The following is a 13,813-nucleotide window of genomic DNA, read 5'->3' as shown; positions in this document are numbered from 1 at the left end:
TGGTCTTTATCTCCTGACCTTGTGATCTGCATGGGTTTTTCTTTTCTGTTGCATCGTCAGGCTGCAAATTTTTCAAACTTACATGTTCTTCTCCTCTTGAATACTTTCTATGTTCTTCTCCTCTTGAATGCTTTACCACTTAGACATTTCTTTCACCAAGACCCTAAATCATCTCTTTCAAGTTCAAAGTTCCACAGATCTCTAGGGCAGGGGCAAAATGCCACTAGTGTCTTTGCTAAAGCATAGCAAGAGTGACTTTTACTCCATTTCCCATAAGTTCCTCATCTCCATCTGAGACCAACTCAGTCTGGACTTAATTGTCCATACCACTGTCAGCATTTTGGTCAAAGCCATTCAACAAATCTCTGGGAAGTTCCAAATTTTCCCACATCTTCCTGTCTTCAGAGCCCTCCAAGTCTCTAGGAAGTTCCAAACTTTCCCACATTTTCCTGTCTTCTTCTGAGCCCTCCAAACTGTTCCAACCTCTGCCTGTTACCTGCTTGCAAAGCTGCTTCCACATTTCCGGGTATCCTTATAGCAGCACCCCACTACTTCAGAACCAATTTACTGTATTAGGTCCTTCTCACACTGCTATGAAGAAATACCAGAGACTGGGTTGGGAAGGCAGAGCGGACAGATTCTGTTCAAGGGGATTCCGGACCGCGCTGTGCTATGAAGCAGGTCAATGAGTTGAAAGAGAAGGGCAACAAGGCCCTGAGCACGGCAACATAGATGATGCCTTACAGTGCTACTCAGAAGCCATTAAGCTGGATCCCCACAACCACGTGCTCTACAGCAACTGTTCTTCCCCCTATGCCAAGAAAGGAGACTACCAGAAGGCTTATAAGGATCGCTGTAAGACCATGGACCTAAAAGCCTGACTGGGGCAACAGCTATTCACAAAAAGCAGCAGCTCTAGAGTTCTTAAACCGATTTGAAGAAGCCAAGCGAACCTATGAGGAGCACTTATAACAGAGGCAAATAACCCTCAACTGAAAGAGGGTTTACAGAATATGGAGGCCAAGTTGGCAGAGAGAAAATTCATGAATGCTTTCAACATGTCCAATCTGTATCAGAAGTTGGACAGTGATCCCAGGACAAGAACACTGCTCAGTGATTCTACCTATCGGGAGCTGATAGAGCAGCTACAAAACAAGCCTTCTGATCTGGGCAGCAAACTACAAGATCCCCGGATCATGACCACTCTCAGTGTCCTCCTTGAGGTCGGTCTGGGCAGTACGGATGAGGAGGAACAGGTTGCAACACCTCCACCACCATCCCCTCCCAAAAAGGAGACCAAGCCAGAGCCAGAGGAAGAAGATCTTCCAGAGAAGAAGAAGCAGGCACTGAAAGAAAAAGAGCTGAAGAACAATGCCTACCAGAAGAAATACTGACCCAGCCTGGAAGCATTACGACAAAGCCAAGGAGCTGGACCCCAGCAATATGACTTACATTACCAATTAAGCAGTGGTATACTTTGAAAAGGGCGACTACAGTAAGTGCAGGGAGCCTTGTGGGAAGTCCATTTAAGTGGGAGAGAAAACAGAGAAAACCATCTACGGATTGCCAAAGCCTATGCTCGAATTGGCAATTCCTACTTCAAAGAAGAAAGGTACAAGGATGCCATCCATTTCTATAACAAGTCTCTTGCAGAGCACCAAACTCCAGATGTGCTCAAGAAATGCCAGCAGGCAGAGAAAATCCTGAAGGAGCAAGAACGGCTGGCCTGCATAAACCTGGACCAGGCTTTGGAGGAGAAGAACAAAAGAAACTAGTGTTTTCAGAAAGGGGACTATCCCCAGGACAGACACCATCAAAAGGAACCCGAAAGATGCCAGATTATACAGCAATCGAGCTGCCTGGAGTTCCGCCAAACTCCTGGAGTTCCAGCTGGCACTCAAGGACTGTGAGGAATGTATCCAGCTGGAGCCAAGGGTTCATCAAGGGTTATACACGGAAAGCCGCTGCCCTGGAAGCGATGAAGGACTACACCAAAGCGATGGATGTGTACCGGAAGGTGCTAGACCTGGACTCGAGCTGTAAGGAGGCGGCAGACGGCTACCAGCGCTGTATGATGGTGCAGTACAACCGGCACCACAGCCCGGAAGAGGTGAAGCGAGGAGCCTTGGCCGACCCCAAGGTGCAGCAGCTCATGAGTGACATAGCCATGCGCCTTATCCTGGAACAGATGCAGAAGGACCCCCAGGCACTCAGCGAACACTTAAAGAATCTTGCAATCGCACAGAAGATCCAGAAGCTGATGGATGTGGGTCTGATTGCAATTCGGTGATGACTTGTTCATCCCCGCTTCCCTTCGCCCTCTTGTGGAAAGAGGAGCGGGGACCGCAGCAAGCAGCACGGAGCGGAAGGGAGAGCAGGAGGAGAGAAGGCCTCATCTCTCTGTATTTATACATAAGCCCAGGGAGGACACAGAGACTTGTACCTGGGCTGTTCGTGGCGCTGCTGCCTCTGAGCCCTCCCAGCACATGTGTGGTGTCTCCTCCACTGCCCTCGAGTCTCGTGTCTCCTTCCCCTGCCCCCAGTGGCTGTCTCGGCTGCTCTCCCATAGTTGGTTATTTTTTATTTTTGGGCAGTGGGCATGTATAGGGAGGAAAGGGGATTCTTCCCAGCCTCGGGTCCCAGCTGTCTCATGTTGTTTATTCCGAGTGCCCTTCTCCAATAAAACAAGCCAGTTGGGCTAGGTTATTAAAAACAAGAAAAGAAAAGAAGAAAAGAAAAGAGAAGAGAAGAAAAGAAAAGAAAAGAAAAGAAAAGAAAAGAAAAGAAAAGAAAAGAAAAGAAAAGAAAAGAAAAGAAAAGAAAAGAAAAGAAAAGAAAAGAAAAGAAAAGAGACCAGAGACTAGGTAACTTATAAAGAAAAGAGCTTTAAATGGCTCACAATTCTGCATTGCTGGGAAGGCCTCAGGAAACTAACAACCATGGCAGAAGGCAAAGCAGAAGCAGGAACATTCTTTACAAGGCAGCAGGACAGAGTGAGTGCAAGCAGGGGAAATACTAGATGCTTATAAAACCATCAGATCTTATAAGACTCACTCACTATTCATGAGAACAGCATGGAGGAAACTGCCCTCATAACCCAATTACCTCTACTTGGTCCTGCCCTTTTGGGGATTATGGGAATTATAATTCAAGATGAGATTTTGACTGGGGACACAGTCAAATCATATCAGGGTACCCTGCTTACTACCTGGTGATGTAATAATGTGTACTTCTGAGATCCTGTAACACTGAATTTACCTATGTAACAAACTTGCACGTGTACTTCTGAACGTAAAAGTCATTTAGAAAAAAAAGACAAAAACACCGGGCATGGTGGCTCATGCCTATAATCTGAGCACTTTGGGAGGCTGAGGTGGGTGGATCACGAGGTCAAGAGATTGAGACCATCCTGGCCAACATGGTGAAACCCTATCTCTATTAAAAATACAAAAATTACCTGGGTGTGGTGGCACGTGCCTGTAGTCCCAGCTACTTGGCAAGCTGAGGCAAGAGAATCACTTCAGCCTGGGAGGCAGAGGATGCAGTGAGCCGAGATGGCATCACTGCACTCCAACCTGGCAACAGAGTAAGACTCCGAAAAAAAAAATAATAAAAGAAAAATAAATAAAATTTTAAAAGAGACAAAAATAACTATAGACTACAGACAATGTAAGCTTTACATTGGAGCTTAGCTATGCACTGACACAAAGCTTTCAACACATCAAAAATAATTGCATGTTGATTGGGTAAATGGGAATTGACTACCAAGGGTGGGTTTAACACTAGTGATCAGATTTCTGGTATACCTGCTATGATAGGTTGGAGAATATATCTATATCTATCTATATATCTATATATCTATATCTATATCTATATATATACACACACACAGCAGAAGTCACAAGTTCATGTTCTCACAGGTACCTGGCAGGTAATATAAATGAGTGAAGCTGTCTGACGTAAGAAGAAATATCTTGACATGGGAAACAGTAGTTGATAAGGTTTGGCTCTGTGCCCCCACCCAAATCTACAATTATGGAATTGTAATCCCATAGTTTCCACACGTTGTGGGAGGGATCTGGTGGGAGATTATTTGAATCATGGGGGTGGTTTCCCCCATACTGTTCTCATGGTAGTGAATAAGTCTCACGAGTTCTGATGGTTTTTCAGGGGGCTCTGCTTGTGAATTCCTCTCGTTTTCTCTTGCCACCACCAGGTAAGAAGTGCCTTTCACCTTCTGCCATGATTCTGAGGCCTCTCCAGTCATGTGGAACTGTAAGTCCAAATTAAACCTCTTTTTTTTCCCCAGTCTTGGGTATGCCTTTTTCGGCAGTGTGAAAATGGACTAAGAGAGTAAATTTTTATCAGCAGAGTCGGGTGCTGTTGAAAAGATACTCAAAAATGTGGAAGTGACTTTGAAACAGGGTAACAAGCAGAGGTTGAAACAGTTTGGAGGGCTCAGAAGAAGACAGGAAAATGTGGGAAAGTTTGGAACTTCTATAGAGAATTGTTAAATAGGTTTGCCCAAAATGCTATAGCAATATGGGCAATAAGGTTGAGGTTGAAGTGATCTCAGATGGAGATGAGGAACTTGTTGGGAACTGCAACGAAGGTGACTCTCATTATGTTTTAGCAAGGAGACTGGTGGCATTTTGCCTCTGCCCTAGAGATTTGTGGAACTTTGAACTTGAGAGAGGTGATTTAGGGTGTCTGGCGGAACAAATTTCTAAGCAGCAATGCATTCAAGAGGTGACTTGGGTGCTGTTAAAGGTATTTGGTTTTAAAAGGGAAGCAGAGCATAAAAGTTCAGAAAATTTGTAGCCTGACAATATGATAGAAAATAAAAACCGAGTCCAGGTCAAGAGCTATTTATGACAAACCCACAGCCAATATCATACTGAATGGGCAAAAACTGGAAAAATTCCCTTTGAAAACTGGCACAAGACAGGGATGCCCTCTCTCACCACTCCTATTCAACATAGTGTTGGAAGTTCTGGCTAGGGCAATTAGGCAAGAGAAAGAAATCAGGGGTATTCAGTTAGGAAAAGAAGAAGTCAAATTGTCCCTGTTTGCAGATGACATGATTGTATATTTAGAAAACCCCATTGTCTCAGCCCAAGGAGAACTACAAACCACTGCTCAGTGAAATAAAAGAGGACACAAACAAATGGAAGAACATACTCATGCCTGGTGGATAGGAAGAATCAATATCGTGAAATGCCGCATAATGCCTAAGGTAATTTATAGATTCAATGCCATCCCCATCAAGCTACCAATGAGTTTCTTCACAGAATTGGAAAAACTGCTTTAAAGTTCATATGGAACCAAAAGAGCCCGTGATTCCAAGACAATCCTGCAAGGTCAAAAGAACAAAGCTGGAGGCACGCTACCTGACTTCAAACTATACTACAAGGCTACAGTAACCAAAACAGCATGGTACTGGTACCAAACAGAGATATAGACCAATGGAACAGAAACAGAGTCCTCAGAAATAATACTCACCACATCTACAGCCATCTGATCTTTGACAAACCTGAGAAAATAAGAAATGGGAAGATTCCTATTTAATAAATGGTGCTGGGAAAATTACAGCCATAAGTAGAAAGCTGAAACTGATCCTTCCTTACTCCTTATACCTAAAATTAATTCAAGATGGATTAGGAGACTTAAAATGTTGGACCCATTACCATAAAAATCCTAGAGGAAAACCTAGGTAGTACCATCTGTGACATAGGCATGGGCAAAGACTTCATGTCTAAAAACACCAAAAGCAACGCAGCAAAAGCTAAAATTCGACAAATGGGATCTCATTAACTAAAGAGCTTCTGCACAGCAAAAGAAACTACCATCAGAGTGAACAGGCAACCTACAGAATGGGAGAAAATGTTTGCAATCTACTCATCTGACAAAGGCCAATATCCAGAACCTACAAAGAACTCAAACAAATTTACAAGAAAAAACAAACAACCCCATCAAAAAGTGGGCAAAGGGATATGAATAGACATTTCAAAAGAAGACATTCATACAGCCAACAGACATATGAAAAAATGCTCATCATCACTGGCCATCAGAGAAATGCAATCAAAACCACAATGAGATACCATCTCACACCAGTTAGAATGGCTTATCACAAAGTCAGGAAACAACAGGTGCTGAGAGGATGTGGAGAAATAGGAACACTTTTACACTGTTGGTGGATTGTAAACTAGTTCAACCATTATGTTGCATATGCATTCCTCAAGGATCTAGAACTAGATGTACCATATGACCCAGCCATCCCATTACTTGGGATATACCCAAAGGATTGATAAATTATGCTGTTGTAAAGACACATGCACACGTATGTTTATTGCAGCACTATTCACAATAGCAAAGACTTGAATCAACCCAAATGTCCATCATCAGTGACAGATTGATTAAGAAAATGGCACATATACACCATGGAATACTATGCAGCCATAAAAAGGATGAGTTTGCGCCCTTTGTAGGCTGCATGGATGCAGCTGGAAACCATCATTCTTAGCAAACTATCACAAGAACAGAAAACCAAACACCGTGATGTTCTCACTCATAGGTGGAACTGAACAATGAGATCACTTGACCTGTAGGAAGGGGAACATCACACACCGTGGGCCTATCATGGGAGGGGGAGGGGGGAGGGATTGCATTGGGGAGTTATACCTGATGTAAATGACGAGTTGATGGGTGAGCAGACCAACATGGCACAAGTATACATATGTAACAAACCTGCATCGCTATGCACATGTACCCTACAACTTAAAGTATAATAATAATAAATAAATTTTAAAAAAAAGAAAAGAAAACCATTTTCTGGAGAGAAATTCAAGCTGGCTGCAGAAATTTGCATAATTCATGAGGAGCCAAATGTTAATCCCCAAGTCAATAGGGAAAATGTCTCTAGGGCACGTCAGAGGTCTTCATGGCAGCCCCTCCCATCACAGGCCTGGAGACCTAGGAGAAAATGGTTTCATGGGCCGGGTCCAGGGACCCCATGCTGTGTGCAGTCTAGCAACTTGGTGCCCTGTGTCCCAGTCACTCTAGCCATGACTAAAAGGAGCCAAGGTACAGCTCGGGCTGTTGCTTCAGAGGGTGGAAGCCCCAAGCCTTAGCAGCGATCATGTGGTGTTGAGTTTGTGGGTGCACAGAAGTCAAGAATTGAGGTTTGGGAACCTCTGCCTAGAATTCAGAAGGTGTATGGAAACACCTGGATGCCCAAGCAAAAGTTTGCTGCAGGGGTGGAGCCCTCATGGAGAACCTCTGCTCAGGCAGTGCAGAAGGGAAAGGTGAGATCAGAGCCCCGACATAGAGTCCCTATTGGAGCACCACTTAGTGAAGCTGTGAGAAGAGGGCCACCATCCTCCAGACCCAGAATGGTAGATCCATCGTCGACAGCTTGCACTGTGCACCTGAAAAAGCCTCAGACAATCAACACCAGCCCATGAAAGCAGCCAGGAGGGGGGATATACCCTGCAAAGCCACAGGAGCAGAGTTGCCCAAGACCATGGAAACCCACTTCTTGCATCAGCATGACCTGGACGTGAGACCTGGTGTCAAAGGAGATCATTTTGGAGCTTTAAAATGTGACTGCCCCACTGGATTTTGGACTTGCATGAGCCCTGTAAACCCATTGTTTTGGCCAATTTCTCCCCTTTGGAATGGCTTTATTTACCTAATGCCTGTACCCCCTTTGTATCTATGAGGTAACTAACTTGTTTTTGATTTTACAGGCTCATAGGTGGAAGGAACTTGCCTTGTCTCAGATGAGACTTTGGACTATGCACTTTTGGGTTAATGCTGAAATAAGACTTTGGGGCACTGTTGGGAAAGCATGATTGCTTTTGAAATGTGAGGACATGAGATTTGGAGGGAGCAGGGTTGGAATGATATGGTTTGGCTCTGTGTCCCACTCAAATCTCATCTCAAATTGTACTCCCATAATTGTCATGTGTTGTGGGAGGGACCAGGCAGGAGATAATTTGAATCATGGGGGCAATTTATCCCATACTGTTCTCATGGTAGTGAATAAATTTCATGAAATCTGATGGTTTTATCAGGGGTTTCTGCATTTGCATTTCTCTCATTTTCTCTTGCTGCTGCCATGTAAGAAGTGCCTTTCGCCTCTCACCGTGATTCTGAGGCTTCCCCAGCCATGTGGAACTGTAAGTCCAATTAGACCTCTTTTTCATCCCAGTCTCGGGTATGTCTTTATCAGCAGCATGAAAATTGACTACTATGAAAGTGATCTTCCACTTTCCTGCTTTTGACTGAGATACACCTACAGAAAGTTATTATTTTTTATTTTCCTTTCAAGTACTATAGGAAAAACAACTGTGCAAGAAAAACAAGAATTAACAACTGACATTTAAATTCAAATGTGTTTATGTGAAAGATGTGGCTATGTGTTGTCAGTTTGTAGCTTCTGATTTAGAGTGAAATGTAAAAATTGTTAGGTTATCCAGCCATTGTGATGTCAGGCACACAGCACCCTCTGTGAAGTACTGTTTCCAGGAAGTTGAATCTGAGTGTAACTAAGTCCCCAGAGTTAATTTTCATTTGTAAAAATAAGGAGGACAGAGAAACTAAGAAGGACATAGACAAATCCAGAAAGTGGTATATCCATAAGAACAACTGTTGTGGTTTCTCTAACTAGTCAATGGCAGGGAAAATAAAGGTGAGAGAAGATACTGTTCTAGATTCACAAAGACCAAAGATTTATCAATTAAGTGGAATTTATAAATCTTGTTTCTGTCCTAATTTGAGCACACATTTTTAAATAACCAGGAATATTTACCTGTGGACAAGATATTAGATTATACAAAATAATAATACATATTTGTGAGACATATGTGATATTTTGATACATGCATACAATATGTAATGATCAAATCAGGGTATTTACACTATCCATCACCTCAAACATTTGTCATTTTTTTGTGTTAGGAATACTTAAATCTTCTCTTCTAGCTGTTTTGAAATACACAATAAATTGTTATTAATGATAGTAATCCTGCTGTGGTGTTAAAGGTTAGAACTTATTCCTTTTATCTAACTGTATGTTTGTACCCATTAACCAATCTTTTTCCATCTACCGTACCTTTCCCAGCCTCTGACAACTATCACTCTACATTCTTACTCCATGAGATCCACTTTTCTAGCTCCCACATATGAGTGAAAATGTGTGATATTTGTCTTTTTATCCCTGGTTTATTTTACTTAACATAACGACCTCTAGTTCCATCAACATTGCTGCAAATGACAGGATTTCATAGTTTTCTAACGGCTGAATAGATTCCTGTGTATATATACAAAATTTTCTTTATCCATTCATATATTGATAGACACTTAAATTAATTCCATATCTTGGCCATGGGAATACTGCTGCAACAAATGTGGGTGAAGCACTGTATTGTATGGTGGTTCTATTTTTAGTTTTAGAGAGCCTTCCATACTGTTTTCCATAATGACTGTACTCATTTACATTTTCACTAACCATAAATAAGAGTTATGGAACAGAATGTCCATGATTGTTAGGCATGCATAAAAAGTATGTAGAGGTGACATTATGTGATGTCTGAGACTTGTCTTAAATACTTATGAAAAATGAGAAAGAACAAAAAGAAATAGATGCGGCAGTGAGGGAAATATTGATGAAGACTGAGTCTGGAGATTGGTATATGTGGATCCATTGTACAATTTTCTATTTTTGTTTATGTTTTGAAGTATTCATTTAAAAAATTTAAACTACAGAGAATTTTATTTCTAGGTATGATATATTATCATCCTACCTGACAACTCTCTCCTCCATCCCACTGAAGAAAACAAATATAAAACCCAGGCATAAAACAGTAAGTGAATACTTGAATGTAGTGGAGAGTGGTCAGGAGTGTCTGTTGGATGGAAAGTGCATGTTTACTTGGTGAAAGGGAGATAAGTACATTCCCATCTCAGCAATTTTTAGCCAGCAGCTAAGTGCACTCCACACTTAGATTTTTCTGACTAGACTACCAACCATTTATTCTAAAAATTGATGTAGAGAAAACACATTTTTTTTCTCAATAAACCTTATTTCAGGGAACACAAATAGTTGACTGGAGAAATTCCTTCTTTGTAGACAAATATAAGCTTTTTAAAGTAGAAGAATGATAGAATTAAGAAATCATTTTGTTTTGTTTTATTATGTTTCATTTTGCAATATCTAGTAAAATAATGGATCTTGGTAACAACCATCAGCAGATGCTAAAACCATTAGGAGAAAGGCTATGGGGATTATACAATGGATGAATTGGACTGATAACACAGGAACTCACTCATCAATCTTAATGACCATCATTAACAGGAGACAACGAGATATCATAGCACAACACAGAGGAAGTACATAGCACTCTGAAGCATCATGCCCAAGGAATTCAAGCTGAATTTAAGCAAGCCTCTGGATCTGACTTTCAGTTTAATAGGAAATATGGCAGATAGAGAAACAAGTTAGATGACACCAAGTCAACAATGTAGGACATTCTACAAGTCAATTGATGTAATTTCTCCATTAACTTAATGAAATGACATGAAAACTAGGTGAGGGAAGGTGGCAATTTTAGAAATAAGATACTTTTGTGATAGAATCTCTGAAAATCAGAAGTGGAGTTTGGATCCTGAAACAAACTCAACAACAAATAAAAGCTATTTTTGATGTAGTGTAGGAAACTTAGAATATAGAACAGATATTAAATCATGACAGGGAATAATTATTAATTTATTTGTTTGTAATAATGGATAAATAGTAAGATAAACAAGAAAATATGTTTATTGGTTATAGACACATATAGGAGTCTGAAGTATTTAGGATAAAGTGATACAATGGCTTAGATTTCTCAGAAATATTCCAGTAAAAAAAAAAAGAAAAATGGAACATAATTGGTAAGTTATGGTAATTTTTTATGCTGAATAGAGGGACTCATGAGTTCATTATGCATTTTTTTTTCTTTCAGACATGGGGTCTTGCTCCGTCACCAAGGCTGTAGTGCAATGGCATGATCATAGCTCTTGGGCTCAAGCAATCATCCCACCTCAGCCTCTCAAGTAGCTAGGATTACAGGTGTGCACACCATGCTTGGCTCATTTGTTTGTTTCGTTTTGGTTTTTATTATGAAGTTCTTTAAAGAACAAATTTCTATTTGGCTTTCACTACATAATTTGACTCATCTTGGGTTTATAATTTATAGGAACAGAAAGACCAGTAGTTTGTCTGCAATGGAAGAATTTTATGATGTAACTCTGATGGAACATAATTTATGGACCAAATGACAGGAGAAAGCCTCACATTTCATATGTATTTAAAATTTCATTTATATATTTCAGTTAAATTTTCAAGTTTTCAGAGGAATCAACAAAAGTTGTTTTTTGTTTGTTTGTTTGTTTGTTTGTTTTATCTTTCAGCCTAGTAGGCTGGAAAATGTAGCATCTCTTCAGATGTTGGAAACGTTCTTCTCAGTGTTCAGGAATGCCACCGCTGCTCCTTTTAGCACAATCCCCATATCCCTAGGCTTTTCTGATCCATTTGAGTTAGTTCCTGGTGCACAAGGATTGTTATCGGTGCCATGCTATGGTTCCTATTCCATAATCGAGATTAGCGGTGGGTAAACGTGTGAAGTACAGATCATAGGCCAGAACAGGAGAAGACAGTCAGATCTCCCCAACTTGACTCCCTCTATGCTCTCTTCTCATATGCAGTTGGGTTGATGTCTGCTTCACAAGAGAGAAAGAGACTTTCATGCCTCTGCCTGGAAAAGACTGATTCAGCCCAACCTTCCTCTCCTGAGCCAACCATATAGGTAAGTTCTGTAATCAATGTATGCAAAGTTTCACAGGGAAAACATAAGTTGATGCATGACAGATGTGATCACTTTCCTTCTTGCATGTGTTCTGATTGTTTTATTTTATTTTGGTCATTTGTTCCCTACTTTTTTCCCTACCTTTATTTTAAGTTCAGGAAGTCCATGTGCAGGTTTGTTACATGGGTAAATTCTGTGTGGCTCAGGCTTGGTGTATGAATTGGCTGGGATTTGTCTTCTGACTTGTGAAACCAAAACATTGAATCCAATAAACTAAATGCTGAAGCCAAGGGGAGAATCCTACCTGAGAAAGAACCAGAGAACATATATCCAAATTCTGTCTACCCACATTTTTTAGTGATCTCTGAATCAGGCATTTGTAGAACAGACTAAAGGCATCTCAATTAAAGATCATAACATTCTAATATAGAGGTTGCAAACTGACAACTCATGGGTAATTCCTGCACACAGACATATTTAAATTCAATCTGAACAGATAAGGGAGATGCTGCCCCAAAAATAACGTTTGAAGCTCAAGCCCAGTCCCACCTTCCACCCAGAAAAATCACCTGCTAAAACAAAAGAAACAACACTCGGGTTGCCCTCTTTGAGTCCCAAGTAGTAAAGAAAAAACAGTGTGCCCTATTCCTTTAAAAGCCAGGGTAAATTTAAAACCTATAATTGATAAGTGTAGGTCTTCTCCATGACCCTATAACACTCCAATGCTACCTTGTTGTCAGTGTAAACAAAGGTGTAGCCTGAGAACACTGAGACCACTGACAACCCCTAGCTTTCCTATCAAAAATCCTTAACCCAGTAACCTGCGAATGCATTCAATCATCAAGGAGCAGCAACTGATTTGCTAACAGAAGAAAGTAGAAAAGTAACTTCTACAGAAAACCTCACTGTGAGCACACCTCACCAATTCAGAATTATTCTAAGTCAAAAAAGCAAAAAGGTAGCTTACTAATTCAAAAATCGTAAAGCATGGGGCTATTCTGTTAGAAAAAGGTAATTTAACACTAACCACTGATAATTCCCTTAACCCAGCAGATTTCCTAACAGGGGATTTAAATATTAATTACCATACAAAGGTCTGACCAGACCCAGGAGGAACTCCCTTCAGGACAGGATGATACATGCTTCCTCCCAGGTGATTGAGGAAAAAACCACAATGGCTATTCAGTAATAGATATGGAGACTCTTGTGGAAGCAGAGTTAGAAAAATTGCCTAACAATTGGTCTCCTCAAATGTGGGAGCTGTTTGCACTCAGCCAAGCTTAAAGTACCTACAGAATTGCAAGACTATCTCAATCCTGACACAAAAGGTTACCTACACAAGGAAACGAATTAGCATAAGAACTGTTTATGGGAATGCATCTTGATGGGGCAGCTGGGTTGTTATGAAATACTCAGGAACCCAGCCCAGCTCTAGGACTCACCCCTAAGCACAGAGACAATGTTGGGCACGCTGGTAAAGGACCATTAGGATCCAGCAGACTGGACTGCTTTCTTTGTGGTCAAGAAAGGCAGGAAAATGGGTGCAGGACTGCTACATCTGTGAGTGTAACTAATCCGATAAGCAGAGGTCCATGGGTGGTTACGCACCCTGGAAAGGAATAAACATTAAGACCACAGAGGATGCTCTATGACTAATGCTCATCGGAAAATGACTAGGGGTGCTGGCATCCCTATGTTCATTTTTCAGATGGGAAAAGTTCCCCCCTAGGCAAAAATGCCCCTAAGATGTATTCTGGAGAATTAGGACCAATTTGACCCTCAGAGGCTAAGAAAGAAATGACTTATATTCTTCTGCAGTACCGCCTGGCCACGATATCCTCTTCAAGGGGGAGAAACCTGGCCTCCTGAGGCAAGTATAAATTATAACACCATCCTACAGCTAGACCTCTTTTGTTGAAAAGAAGGCAAATGGAGTGAAGTGCCATATGTAAAACTTTCTTTTCATT

At 41.1% G+C, this 13,813-nt stretch overlaps 1 pseudogene; it reads left to right on the top strand.

Moving 5' to 3' along the window:
* Positions 1–535: 535 nt before the first annotated feature.
* Positions 536–2,762, top strand: LOC101005511 (annotated as a pseudogene).
* Positions 2,763–13,813: the final 11,051 nt, after the last annotated feature.

Source organism: Papio anubis, chromosome X (genome assembly GCF_008728515.1).
Source record: "Papio anubis isolate 15944 chromosome X, Panubis1.0, whole genome shotgun sequence".
Classification (NCBI taxonomy): Eukaryota; Metazoa; Chordata; class Mammalia; order Primates; family Cercopithecidae; genus Papio; species Papio anubis.
Note: the sequence above shows the minus strand (reverse complement) of the source record. Positions and strands in the feature narration are given on the sequence as shown.